Source organism: Hemiscyllium ocellatum, unplaced genomic scaffold (assembly GCF_020745735.1).
Source record: "Hemiscyllium ocellatum isolate sHemOce1 unplaced genomic scaffold, sHemOce1.pat.X.cur. scaffold_2417_pat_ctg1, whole genome shotgun sequence".
NCBI lineage: Eukaryota > Metazoa > Chordata > Chondrichthyes > Orectolobiformes > Hemiscylliidae > Hemiscyllium > Hemiscyllium ocellatum.
The window spans coordinates 1-13,258 of record NW_026868086.1 but is presented as its reverse complement, the minus strand read 5'-3'; the positions used below and the strand labels follow the sequence as shown (position 1 = coordinate 13,258).

Below are 13,258 nucleotides of genomic sequence, written 5' to 3'. Positions count from 1 at the left end.
TACTACAGTGACAATTGTCTAAAACACCTCTCTTGTCTGCGCCTTTCAACAGTTTACGTGCAGCAGAGATGTTTTGTATGTGAAACCTATTTCCAAAATGACTGTCTGACTTGAATAGCATTTGCATCGGCAATGGAAATGGCTGAGTGGCAGAGTTTAATTGGACGTAAGTTATTGCGCAAATGCCCTACGAACTGACATCAGCTCTGAACGAATGCACATGCAAGGCTTTCAAGCTCTCGTTTCGGCACTGCAGTGCTACATCGCAACATCTCACGAGGCAACACGGATCTTCGTGTCCTTCAGCTGTTCATCACAGAAGGAACTTTGCCGTGGTCGTTGAATGCGGGAAGAAAACACCCCTTCCAAGGTGTTCCCTGTGCAGAGGGGTAAACGGCAGATCCTCGATGCACTGCTCACGTGTAAAGGGGGCACCCAGATTTGAATTAAGGACCTCTTGATCTGCAGTCAAATGCTCTACCACTGAGCTACACCCCCCCATGTGCCCAACGCACTGCATGTTCACACTTTCCACATACTACAGTGACAATTGTCTAAAACACCTCTCTTGTCTGCGCCTTTCAACAGTTTACGTGCAGCAGAGATGTTTTGTATGTGAAACCTATTTCCAAAATGACTGTCTGACTTCAATAGCATTTGCATCGGCAATGGAAATGGCTGAGTGGCAGAGTTTAATTGGACGTAAGTTATTGCGCAAATGCCCTCCGAACTGACATCAGCTCTGAACGAAAGCACATGCAAGGCTTTCAAGCTCTCGTTTCGGCACTGCAGTGCTACATTGCAACATCGCAACATCTCACGAGGCAACACGGATCTTCGTGTCCTTCAGCTGTTCATCACAGAAGGAACTTTGCCGTGGTCGTTGAATGCGGGAAGAAAACACCCCTTCCAAGGTGTTCCCTGTGCAGAGGGGTAACGGCAGATCCTCGATGCACTGCTCACGTGTAAAGGGGGCACCCAGATTTGAACTGGGGACCTCTTGATCTGCAGTCAAATGCTCTACCACTGAGCTACACCCCCCCATGTGCCCAACGCACTGCATGTTCACACTTTCCACATACTACAGTGACAATTGTCTAAAACACCTCTCTTGTCTGCGCCTTTCAACAGTTTACGTGCAGCAGAGATGTTTTGTATGTGAAACCTATTTCCAAAATGACTGTCTGACTTCAATAGCATTTGCATCGGCAATGGAAATGGCTGAGTGGCAGAGTTTAATTGGACGTAAGTTATTGCGCAAATGCCCTACGAACTGACATCAGCTCTGAACGAATGCACATGCAAGGCTTTCAAGCTCTCGTTTCGGCACTGCAGTGCTACATTGCAACATCTCACGAGGCAACACGGATCTTCGTGTCCTTCAGCTGTTCATCACAGAAGGAACTTTGCCGTGGTCGTTGAATGCGGGAAGAAAACACCCCTTCCACAGAGTTCCCGGTGCAGAGGGGTAAACGGCAAATCCTCGATGCACTGCTCACGGGCAAAGGGGGCACCCAGATTTGAACTGGGGACCTCTTGATCTGCAGTCAAATGCTCTACCACTGAGCTACACCCCCCAGGCGCCCAACGCACTGCATGTTCACACTTTCCACATACTACAGTGACAATTGTCTAAAACACCTCTCTTGTCTGCGCCTTTCAACAGTTTACGTGCAGCAGAGATGTTTTGTATGTGAAACCTATTTCCAAAATGACTGTCTGACTTCAATAGCATTTGCATCGGCAATGGAAATGGCTGAGTGGCAGAGTTTAATTGGACCTAAGTTATTGCGCAAATGCCCTCCGAACTGACATCAGCTCTGAACGAATGCACATGCAAGGCTTTCAAGCTCTCGTTTCGGCACTGCAGTGCTACATTGCAACATCTCACGAGGCAACACGGATCTTCGTGTCCTTCAGCTGTTCATCACAGAAGGAACTTTGCCGTGGTCGTTGAATGCGGGAAGAAAACACCCCTTCCACAGAGTTCCCGGTGCAGAGGGGTGAACGGCAGATCCTCGATGCACTGCTCATGGGCAAAGGGGGAACCCAGATTTGAACTGGGGACCTCTTGATCTGCAGTCAAATGCTCTACCACTGAGCTACACCCCCCATGTGCCCAACGCACTGCATGTTCACACTTTCCACATACTACAGTGACAAATGTCTAAAACACCTCTCTTGTCTGCGCCTTTCAACAGTTTACGTGCAGCAGAGATGTTTTGTATGTGAAACCTATTTCCAAAATGACTGTCTGACTTGAATAGCATTTGCATCGGCAATGGAAATGGCTGAGTGGCAGAGTTTAAATGGACGTAAGTTATTGCGCAAATGCCCTCCGAACTGACATCAGCTCTGAACGAATGCACATGCAAGGCTTTCAAGCTCTGGTTTCGGCACTGCCGTGCTACATTGCAACATCTCACGAGGCAACACGGATCTTCGTGTCCTTCAGCTGTTCATCACAGAAGGAACTTTGCCGTGGTCGTTGAATGCGGGAAGAAAACACCCCTTCCCAGGTGTTCCCTGTGCAGAGAAGTAAACGGCAGATCCTCGATGCACTGCTCACGTGCAAAGGGGGCACCCAGATTTGAACTGGGGACCTCTTGATCTGCAGTCAAATGCTCTACCACTGAGCTACACCCCCCATGTGCCCAACGCACTGCATGTTCACACTTTCCACATACTACAGTGACAATTGTCTAAAACACCTCTCTTGTCTGCGCCTTTCAACAGTTTACGTGCAGCAGAGATGTTTTGTATGTGAAACCTATTTCCAAAATGACTGTCTGACTTCAATAGCATTTGCATCGGCAATGGAAATGGCTGAGTGGCAGAGTTTAAATGGATGTAAATTATTGCGCAAATGCCCTCCGAACTGACATCAGCTCTGAACGAATGCACATGCAAGGCTTTCAAGCTCTCGTTTCGGCACTGCAGTGCTACATTGCAACATCTCACGAGGCAACACGGATCTTCGTGTCCTTCAGCTGTTCATCACAGAAGGAACTTTGCCGTGGTCGTTGAATGCGGGAAGAAAACACCCCTTCCAAGGTGTTCCCGGTGCAGAGGGGTAAACGGCAGATCCTCGATGCACTGCTCACGTGTAAAGGGGGCACCCAGATTTGAACTGGGGACCTCTTGATCTGCAGTCAAATGCTCTACCACTGAGCTACACCCCCCCATGTGCCCAACGCACTGCATGTTCACACTTTCCACATACTACAGTGACAATTGTCTAAAACACCTCTCTTGTCTGCGCCTTTCAACAGTTTACGTGCAGCAGAGATGTTTTGTATGTGAAACCTATTTCCAAAATGACTGTCTGACTTCAATAGCATTTGCATCGGCAATGGAAATGGCTGAGTGGCAGAGTTTAATCGGACGTAAGTTATTGCGCAAATGCCCTCCGAACTGACATCAGCTCTGAACGAATGCACATGCAAGGCTTTCAAGCTCTCGTTTCGGCACTGCAGTGCTACATTGCAACATCTCACGAGGCAACACGGATCTTCGTGTCCTTCAGCTGTTCATCACAGAAGGAACTTTGCCGTGGTCGTTGAATGCGGGAAGAAAACACCCCTTCCAAGGTGTTCCCGGTGCAGAGGGGCGAACGGCAGATCCTCGATGCACTGCTCACGTGTAAAGGGGGCACCCAGATTTGAACTGGGGACCTCTTGATCTGCAGTCAAATGCTCTACCACTGAGCTACACCCCCCCATGTGCCCAACGCACTGCATGTTCACACTTTCCACATACTACAGTGACAATTGTCTAAAACACCTCTCTTGTCTGCGCCTTTCAACAGTTTACGTGCAGCAGAGATGTTTTGTATGTGAAACCTATTTCCAAAATGACTGTCTGACTTCAATAGCATTTGCATCGGCAATGGAAATGGCTGAGTGGCAGAGTTTAATTGGACGTAAGTTATTGCGCAAATGCCCTCCGAACTGACATCAGCTCTGAACGAATGCACATGCAAGGCTTTCAAGCTCTCGTTTCGGCACTGCAGTGCTACATTGCAACATCTCACGAGGCAACACGGATCTTCGTGTCCTTCAGCTGTTCATCACAGAAGGAACTTTGCCGTGGTCGTTGAATGCGGGAAGAAAACACCCCTTCCAAGGAGTTCCCGGTGCAGAGGGGCGAACGGCAGATCCTCGATGCACTGCTCACGTGTAAAGGGGGCACCCAGATTTGAACTGGGGACCTCTTGATCTGCAGTCAAATGCTCTACCACTGAGCTACACCCCCCAGGCGCCCAACGCACTGCATGTTCACACTTTCCACATACTACAGTGACAATTGTCTAAAACACCTCTCTTGTCTGCGCCTTTCAACAGTTTACGTGCAGCAGAGATGTTTTGTATGTGAAACCTATTTCCAAAATGACTGTCTGACTTCAATAGCATTTGCATCGGCAATGGAAATGGCTGAGTGGCAGAGTTTAATTGGACGTAAGTTATTGCGCAAATGCCCTCCGAACTGACATCAGCTCTGAACGAATGCACATGCAAGGCTTTCAAGCTCTCGTTTCGGCACTGCAGTGCTACATTGCAACATCGCAACATCTCACGAGGCAACACGGATCTTCGTGTCCTTCAGCTGTTCATCACAGAAGGAACTTTGCCGTGGTCGTTGAATGCGGGAAGAAAACACCCCTTCCAAGGAGTTCCCGGTGCAGAGGGGTGAACGGCAGATCCTCGATGCACTGCTCACGTGTAAAGGGGGCACCCAGATTTAAACTGGGGACCTCTTGATCTGCAGTCAAATGCTCTACCACTGAGCTACACCCCCCCATGTGCCCAACGCACTGCATGTTCACACTTTCCACATACTACAGTGACAATTGTCTAAAACACCTCTCTTGTCTGCGCCTTTCAACAGTTTACGTGCAGCAGAGATGTTTTGTATGTGAAACCTATTTCCAAAATGACTGTCTGACTTCAATAGCATTTGCATCGGCAATGGAAATGGCTGAGTGGCAGAGTTTAATTGGACGTAAGTTATTGCGCAAATGCCCTCCGAACTGACATCAGCTCTGAACGAATGCACATGCAAGGCTTTCAAGCTCTCGTTTCGGCACTGCAGTGCTACATTGCAACATGCAACATCTCACGAGGCAACACGGATCTTCGTGTCCTTCAGCTGTTCATCACAGAAGGAACTTTGCCGTGGTCGTTGAATGCGGGAAGAAAACACCCCTTCCAAGGTGTTCCCTGTGCAGAGGGTAAACGGCAGATCCTCGATGCACTGCTCACGTGTAAAGGGGGCACCCAGATTTGAACTGGGGACCTCTTGATCTGCAGTCAAATGCTCTACCACTGAGCTACACCCCCCCATGTGCCCAACGCACTGCATGTTTACACTTTCCACATACTACAGTGACAATTGTCTAAAACACCTCTCTTGTCTGCGCCTTTCAACAGTTTACGTGCAGCAGAGATGTTTTGTATGTGAAACCTATTTCCAAAATGACTGTCTGACTTCAATAGCATTTGCATCGGCAATGGAAATGGCTGAGTGGCAGAGTTTAATTGGACGTAAGTTATTGCGCAAATGCCCTCCGAACTGACATCAGCTCTGAACGAATGCACATGCAAGGCTTTCAAGCTCTCGTTTCGGCACTGCAGTGCTACATTGCAACATCTCACGAGGCAACACGGATCTTCGTGTCCTTCAGCTGTTCATCACAGAAGGAACTTTGCCGTGGTCGTTGAATGCGGGAAGAAAACACCCCTTCCAAGGTGTTCCCGGTGCAGAGGGGTGAACGGCAGATCCTCGATGCACTGCTCACGTGTAAAGGGGGCACCCAGATTTGAACTGGGGACCTCTTGATCTGCAGTCAAATGCTCTACCACTGAGCTACACCCCCCAGGTGCCCAACGCACTGCATGTTCACACTTTCCACATACTACAGTGACAATTGTCTAAAACACCTCTCTTGTCTGCGCCTTTCAACAGTTTACGTGCAGCAGAGATGTTTTGTATGTGAAACCTATTTCCAAAATGACTGTCTGACTTCAATAGCATTTGCATCGGCAATGGAAATGGCTGAGTGGCAGAGTTTAAATGGACGTAAGTTATTGCGCAAATGCCCTCCGAACTGACATCAGCTCTGAACGAATGCACATGCAAGGCTTTCAAGCTCTCGTTTCGGCACTGCAGTGCTACATTGCAACATCTCACGAGGCAACACAGATCTTCGTGTCCTTCAGCTGTTCATCACAGAAGGAACTTTGCCGTGGTCGTTGAATGCGGGAAGAAAACACCCCTTCCAAGGAGTTCCCGGTGCAGAGGGGTGAACGGCAGATCCTCGATGCACTGCTCACGTGTAAAGGGGGGCACCCAGATTTGAACTGGGGACCTCTTGATCTGCAGTCAAATGCTCTACCACTGAGCTACACCCCCAGGTGCCCAAGGCACGGCATGTTCACACTTTCCACATACTACAGTGACAATTGTCTAAAACACCTCTCTTGTCTGCGCCTTTCAACAGTTTACGTGCAGCAGAGATGTTTTGTATGTGAAACCTATTTCCAAAATGACTGTCTGACTTCAATAGCATTTGCATCGGCAATGGAAATGGCTGAGTGGCAGAGTTTAATTGGACGTAAGTTATTGCGCAAATGCCCTCCGAACTGACATCAGCTCTGAACGAATGCACATGCAAGGCTTTCAAGCTCTCGTTTCGGCACTGCAGTGCTACATTGCAACATCTCACGAGGCAACACGGATCTTCGTGTCCTTCAGCTGTTCATCACAGAAGGAACTTTGCCGTGGTCGTTGAATGCGGGAAGAAAACACCCCTTCCAAGGAGTTCCCGGTGCAGAGGGGCGAACGGCAGATCCTCGATGCACTGCTCACGTGTAAAGGGGGCACCCAGATTTGAACTGGGGACCTCTTGATCTGCAGTCAAATGCTCTACCACTGAGCTACACCCCCCAGGTGCCCAACGCACTGCATGTTCACACTTTCCACATACTACAGTGACAATTGTCTAAAACACCTCTCTTGTCTGCGCCTTTCAACAGTTTACGTGCAGCAGAGATGTTTTGTATGTGAAACCTATTTCCAAAATGACTGTCTGACTTCAATAGCATTTGCATCGGCAATGGAAATGGCTGAGTGGCAGAGTTTAATGGACGTAAGTTATTGCGCAAATGCCCTCCGAACTGACATCAGCTCTGAACGAATGCACATGCAAGGCTTTCAAGCTCTCGTTTCGGCACTGCAGTGCTACATTGCAACATCTCACGAGGCAACACGGATCTTCGTGTCCTTCAGCTGTTCATCACAGAAGGAACTTTGCCGTGGTCGTTGAATGCGGGAAGAAAACACCCCTTCCAAGGAGTTCCCGGTGCAGAGGGGTAAACGGCAGATCCTCGATGCACTGCTCACGTGTAAAGGGGGCACCCAGATTTGAACTGGGGACCTCTTGATCTGCAGTCAAATGCTCTACCACTGAGCTACACCCCCCATGTGCCCAACGCACTGCATGTTTACACTTTCCACATACTACAGTGACAATTGTCTAAAACACCTCTCTTGTCTGCGCCTTTCAACAGTTTACGTGCAGCAGAGATGTTTTGTATGTGAAACCTATTTCCAAAATGACTGTCTGACTTCAATAGCATTTGCATCGGCAATGGAAATGGCTGAGTGGCAGAGTTTAATGGACGTAAGTTATTGCGCAAATGCCCTCCGAACTGACATCAGCTCTGAACGAATGCACATGCAAGGCTTTCAAGCTCTCGTTTCGGCACTGCAGTGCTACATTGCAACATCGCAACATCTCACGAGGCAACACGGATCTTCGTGTCCTTCAGCTGTTCATCACAGAAGGAACTTTGCCGTGGTCGTTGAATGCGGGAAGAAAACACCCCTTCCAAGGTGTTCCCGGTGCAGAGGGGTGAACGGCAGATCCTCGATGCACTGCTCACGTGTAAAGGGGGCACCCAGATTTGAACTGGGACCTCTTGATCTGCAGTCAAATGCTCTACCACTGAGCTACACCCCCCAGGTGCCCAACGCACTGCATGTTCACACTTTCCACATACTACAGTGACAATTGTCTAAAACACCTCTCTTGTCTGCGCCTTTCAACAGTTTACGTGCAGCAGAGATGTTTTGTATGTGAAACCTATTTCCAAAATGACTGTCTGACTTCAATAGCATTTGCATCGGCAATGGAAATGGCTGAGTGGCAGAGTTTAAATGGACGTAAGTTATTGCGCAAATGCCCTCCGAACTGACATCAGCTCTGAACGAATGCACATGCAAGGCTTTCAAGCTCTCGTTTCGGCACTGCAGTGCTACATTGCAACATCTCACGAGGCAACACGGATCTTCGTGTCCTTCAGCTGTTCATCACAGAAGGAACTTTGCCGTGGTCGTTGAATGCGGGAAGAAAACACACCTTCCAAGGAGTTCCCGGTGCAGAGGGGTAAACGGCAGATCCTCGATGCACTGCTCACGTGTAAAGGGGGCACCCAGATTTGAACTGGGACCTCTTGATCTGCAGTCAAATGCTCTACCACTGAGCAACACCCCCCAGTGCCCAAGGCACGGCATGTTCACACTTTCCACATACTACAGTGACAATTGTCTAAAACACCTCTCTTGTCTGCGCCTTTCAACAGTTTACGTGCAGCAGAGATGTTTTGTATGTGAAACCTATTTCCAAAATGACTGTCTGACTTCAATAGCATTTGCATCGGCAATGGAAATGGCTGAGTGGCAGAGTTTAAATGGACGTAAGTTATTGCGCAAATGCCCTCCGAACTGACATCAGCTCTGAACGAATGCACATGCAAGGCTTTCAAGCTCTCGGTTTCGGCACTGCAGTGCTCCATTGCAACATCTCACGACGCAACACGGATCTTCGTGTCCTTCAGCTGTTCATCACAGAAGGAACTTTGCCGTGGTCGTTGAATGCGGGAAGAAAACACCCCTTCCAAGGAGTTCCCTGTGCAGAGGGGTAACGGCAGATCCTCGATGCACTGCTCACGTGTAAAGGGGGCACCCAGATTTGAAACTGGGGACCTCTTGATCTGCAGTCAAATGCTCTACCACTGAGCTACACCCCCCATGGGCCCAACGCACTGCATGTTCACACTTTCCACATACTACAGTGACAATTGTCTAAAACACCTCTCTTGTCTGCGCCTTTCAACAGTTTACGTGCAGCAGAGATGTTTTGTATGTGAAACCTATTTCCAAAATGACTGTCTGACTTCAATAGCATTTGCATCGGCAATGGAAATGGCTGAGTGGCAGAGTTTAATGGACGTAAGTTATTGCGCAAATGCCCTCCGAACTGACATCAGCTCTGAACGAATGCACATGCAAGGCTTTCAAGCTCTCGTTTCGGCACTGCAGTGCTACATTGCAACATGCAACATCTCACGAGGCAACACGGATCTTCGTGTCCTTCAGCTGTTCATCACAGAAGGAACTTTGCCGTGGTCGTTGAATGCGGGAAGAAAACACCCCTTCCAAGGTGTTCCCGGTGCAGAGGGGTAAACGGCAGATCCTCGATGCACTGCTCACGTGTAAAGGGGGCACCCAGATTTGAACTGGGGACCTCTTGATCTGCAGTCAAATGCTCTACCACTGAGCTACACCCCCCCATGGGCCCAACGCACTGCATGTTCACACTTTCCACATACTACAGTGACAATTGTCTAAAACACCTCTCTTGTCTGCGCCTTTCAACAGTTTACGTGCAGCAGAGATGTTTTGTATGTGAAACCTATTTCCAAAATGACTGTCTGACTTCAATAGCATTTGCATCGGCAATGGAAATGGCTGAGTGGCAGAGTTTAAATGGACGTAAGTTATTGCGCAAATGCCCTCCGAACTGACATCAGCTCTGAACGAATGCACATGCAAGGCTTTCAAGCTCTCGTTTCGGCACTGCAGTGCTACATTGCAACATCTCACGAGGCAACACGGATCTTCGTGTCCTTCAGCTGTTCATCACAGAAGGAACTTTGCCGTGGTCGTTGAATGCGGGAAGAAACACCCCTTCCAAGGTGTTCCCTGTGCAGAGGGTAAACGGCAGATCCTCGATGCACTGCTCACGTGTAAAGGGGCACCCAGATTTGAACTGGGGACCTCTTGATCTGCAGTCAAATGCTCTACCACTGAGCTACACCCCCCCAGGTGCCCAAAGCACTGCATGTTCACACTTTCCACATACTACAGTGACAATTGTCTAAAACACCTCTCTTGTCTGCGCGTTTCAACAGTTTACGTGCAGCAGAGATGTTTTGTATGTGAAACCTATTTCCAAAATGACTGTCTGACTTCAATAGCATTTGCATCGGCAATGGAAATGGCTGAGTGGCAGAGTTTAAATGGACGTAAGTTATTGCGCAAATGCCCTCCGAACTGACATCAGCTCTGAACGAATGCACATGCAAGGCTTTCAAGCTCTCGTTTCGGCACTGCAGTGCTACATTGCAACATCTCACGAGGCAACACGGATCTTCGTGTCCTTCAGCTGTTCATCACAGAAGGAACTTTGCCGTGGTCGTTGAATGCGGGAAGAAAACACCCCTTCCAAGGTGTTCCCGGTGCAGAGGGGTGAACGGCAGATCCTCGATGCACTGCTCACGTGTAAAGGGGGGCACCCAGATTTGAACTGGGGACCTCTTGATCTGCAGTCAAATGCTCTACCACTGAGCTACAACCCCCCCATGTGCCCAACGCACTGCATGTTCACACTTTCCACATACTACAGTGACAATTGTCTAAAACACCTCTCTTGTCTGCGCCTTTCAACAGTTTACGTGCAGCAGAGATGTTTTGTATGTGAAACCTATTTCCAAAATGACTGTCTGACTTCAATAGCATTTGCATCGGCAATGGAAATGGCTGAGTGGCAGAGTTTAATTGGACGTAAGTTATTGCGCAAATGCCCTCCGAACTGACATCAGCTCTGAACGAATGCACATGCAAGGCTTTCAAGCTCTCGTTTCGGCACTGCAGTGCTACATTGCAACATCTCTCACGAGGCAACACGGATCTTCGTGTCCTTCAGCTGTTCATCACAGAAGGAACTTTGCCGTGGTCGTTGAATGCGGGAAGAAAACACCCCCTTCCAAGAAGTTCCCGGTGCAGAGGGGTGAGAACGGCAGATCCTCGATGCACTGCTCACGTGTAAAGGGGGCACCCAGATTTGAACTGGGGACCTCTTGATCTGCAGTCAAATGCTCTACCACGAGCTACACCCCCCCATGTGCCCAACGCACTGCATGTTCACACTTTCCACATACTACAGTGACAATTGTCTAAAACACCTCTCTTGTCTGCGCCTTTCAACAGTTTACGTGCAGCAGAGATGTTTTGTATGTGAAACCTATTTCCAAAATGACTGTCTGACTTCAATAGCATTTGCATCGGCAATGGAAATGGCTGAGTGGCAGAGTTTAATTGGACGTAAGTTATTGCGCAAATGCCCTCCGAACTGACATCAGCTCTGAACGAATGCACATGCAAGGCTTTCAAGCTCTCGTTTCGGCACTGCAGTGCTACATTGCAACATCCAACATCTCACGAGGCAACACGGATCTTCGTGTCCTTCAGCTGTTTCATCACAGAAGGAACTTTGCCGTGGTCGTTGAATGCGGGAAGAAAACACCCCTTCCAAGAGTTCCCGGTGCAGAGGGGTGAACGGCAGATCCTCGATGCACTGCTCACGTGTAAAGGGGACCCAGATTTGAACTGGGACCTCTTGATCTGCAGTCAAATGCTCTACCACTGAGCTACACCCCCCCATGCGCCCAACGCACTGCATGTTCACACTTTCCACATACTACAGTGACAATTGTCTAAAACACCTCTCTTGTCTGCGCCTTTCAACAGTTTACGTGCAGCAGAGATGTTTTGTATGTGAAACTATTTCCAAAATGACTGTCTGACTTCAATAGCATTTGCATCGGCAATGGAAATGGCTGAGTGGCAGAGTTTAAATGGACGTAAGTTATTGCGCAAATGCCCTCCGAACTGACATCAGCTCTGAACGAATGCACATGCAAGGCTTTCAAGCTCTGGTTTCGGCACTGCAGTGCTACATTGCAACATCTCACGAGGCAACACGGATCTTCGTGTCCTTCAGCTGTTCATCACAGAAGGAACTTTGCCGTGGTCGTTGAATGCGGGAAGAAAAACACCCCTTCCCAGGAGTTCCCGGTGCAGAGGGGTGAACGGCAGATCCTCGATGCACTGCTCGTGTAAAGGGGCACCCAGATTTGAACTGGGACCTCTTGATCTGCAGTCAAATGCTCTACCCACTGAGCTACACCCCCCCATGGCCCACGCACTGCATGTTCACACTTTCCACATACTACAGTGACAATTGTCTAAAACACCTCTCTTGTCTGCGCCTTTCAACAGTTTACGTGCAGCAGAGATGTTTTGTATGTGAAACCTATTTCCAAAATGACTGTCTGACTTCAATAGCATTTGCATCGGCAATGGAAATGGCTGAGTGGCAGAGTTTAAATGGACGTAAGTTATTGCGCAAATGCCCTCCGAACTGACATCAGCTCTGAACGAATGCACATGCAAGGCTTTCAAGCTCTCGTTTCGGCACTGCAGTGCTACATTGCAACATCTCACGAGGCAACACGGATCTTCGTGTCCTTCAGCTGTTCATCACAGAAGGAACTTTGCCGTGGTCGTTGAATGCGGGAAGAAAACACCCCTTCCAAGGTGTTCCTGTGCAGAGGGGTAAACGGCAGATCCTCTGCACTGCTCACGTGTAAAGGGGGCACCCAGATTTGAACTGGGACCTCTTGATCTGCAGTCAAATGCTCTACCACTTGGCTACACCCCCCCCAGGCCCAACGCACTGCATGTTCACACTTTCCACATACTACAGTGACAATTGTCTAAAACACCTCTCTTGTCTGCGCCTTTCAACAGTTTACGTGCAGCAGAGATGTTTTGTATGTGAAACCTATTTCCAAAATGACTGTCTGACTTCAATAGCATTTGCATCGGCAATGGAAATGGCTGAGTGGCAGAGTTTAATTGGACGTAAGTTATTGCGCAAATGCCCTCCGAACTGACATCAGCTCTGAACGAATGCACATGCAAGGCTTTCAAGCTCTCGTTTCGCACTGCAGTGCTACATTGCAACATTGCAACATCTCACGAGGCAACACGGATCTTCGTGTCCTTCAGCTGTTCATCACAGAAGGAACTTTGCCGTGGTCGTTGAATGCGGGAAGAAAACACCCCTTCCAAG

The 13,258-nt window shown here is 48.8% G+C and overlaps 11 non-coding genes across 11 annotated transcripts; all 11 read right to left on the bottom strand.

Annotated features, from left to right (window-relative positions):
- Positions 1-969: 969 nt before the first annotated feature.
- trnac-gca (transfer RNA cysteine (anticodon GCA)) lies at positions 970-1,041 on the bottom strand. The gene has a single exon. It is a non-coding gene; the product is annotated as a tRNA-Cys (tRNA).
- Positions 1,042-1,505: 464 nt separating this feature from the next.
- On the bottom strand, positions 1,506-1,577 carry trnac-gca (transfer RNA cysteine (anticodon GCA)). The gene has a single exon. It is a non-coding gene; the product is annotated as a tRNA-Cys (tRNA).
- A 998-nt stretch (positions 1,578-2,575) lies between these two features.
- On the bottom strand, positions 2,576-2,647 carry trnac-gca (transfer RNA cysteine (anticodon GCA)). Its single transcript has one exon. It is a non-coding gene; the product is annotated as a tRNA-Cys (tRNA).
- Positions 2,648-3,110: 463 nt separating this feature from the next.
- trnac-gca (transfer RNA cysteine (anticodon GCA)) lies at positions 3,111-3,182 on the bottom strand. The gene has a single exon. It is a non-coding gene; the product is annotated as a tRNA-Cys (tRNA).
- A 464-nt stretch (positions 3,183-3,646) lies between these two features.
- On the bottom strand, positions 3,647-3,718 carry trnac-gca (transfer RNA cysteine (anticodon GCA)). Its single transcript has one exon. It is a non-coding gene; the product is annotated as a tRNA-Cys (tRNA).
- A 464-nt stretch (positions 3,719-4,182) lies between these two features.
- On the bottom strand, positions 4,183-4,254 carry trnac-gca (transfer RNA cysteine (anticodon GCA)). Its single transcript has one exon. It is a non-coding gene; the product is annotated as a tRNA-Cys (tRNA).
- A 1,013-nt stretch (positions 4,255-5,267) lies between these two features.
- Positions 5,268-5,339, bottom strand: trnac-gca (transfer RNA cysteine (anticodon GCA)). The gene has a single exon. It is a non-coding gene; the product is annotated as a tRNA-Cys (tRNA).
- Positions 5,340-5,803: 464 nt separating this feature from the next.
- On the bottom strand, positions 5,804-5,875 carry trnac-gca (transfer RNA cysteine (anticodon GCA)). The gene has a single exon. It is a non-coding gene; the product is annotated as a tRNA-Cys (tRNA).
- Positions 5,876-6,873: 998 nt separating this feature from the next.
- Positions 6,874-6,945, bottom strand: trnac-gca (transfer RNA cysteine (anticodon GCA)). The gene has a single exon. It is a non-coding gene; the product is annotated as a tRNA-Cys (tRNA).
- Positions 6,946-7,407: 462 nt separating this feature from the next.
- Positions 7,408-7,479, bottom strand: trnac-gca (transfer RNA cysteine (anticodon GCA)). Its single transcript has one exon. It is a non-coding gene; the product is annotated as a tRNA-Cys (tRNA).
- Positions 7,480-9,558: 2,079 nt separating this feature from the next.
- trnac-gca (transfer RNA cysteine (anticodon GCA)) lies at positions 9,559-9,630 on the bottom strand. Its single transcript has one exon. It is a non-coding gene; the product is annotated as a tRNA-Cys (tRNA).
- Between the last annotated feature and the right edge of the window lie 3,628 nt (positions 9,631-13,258).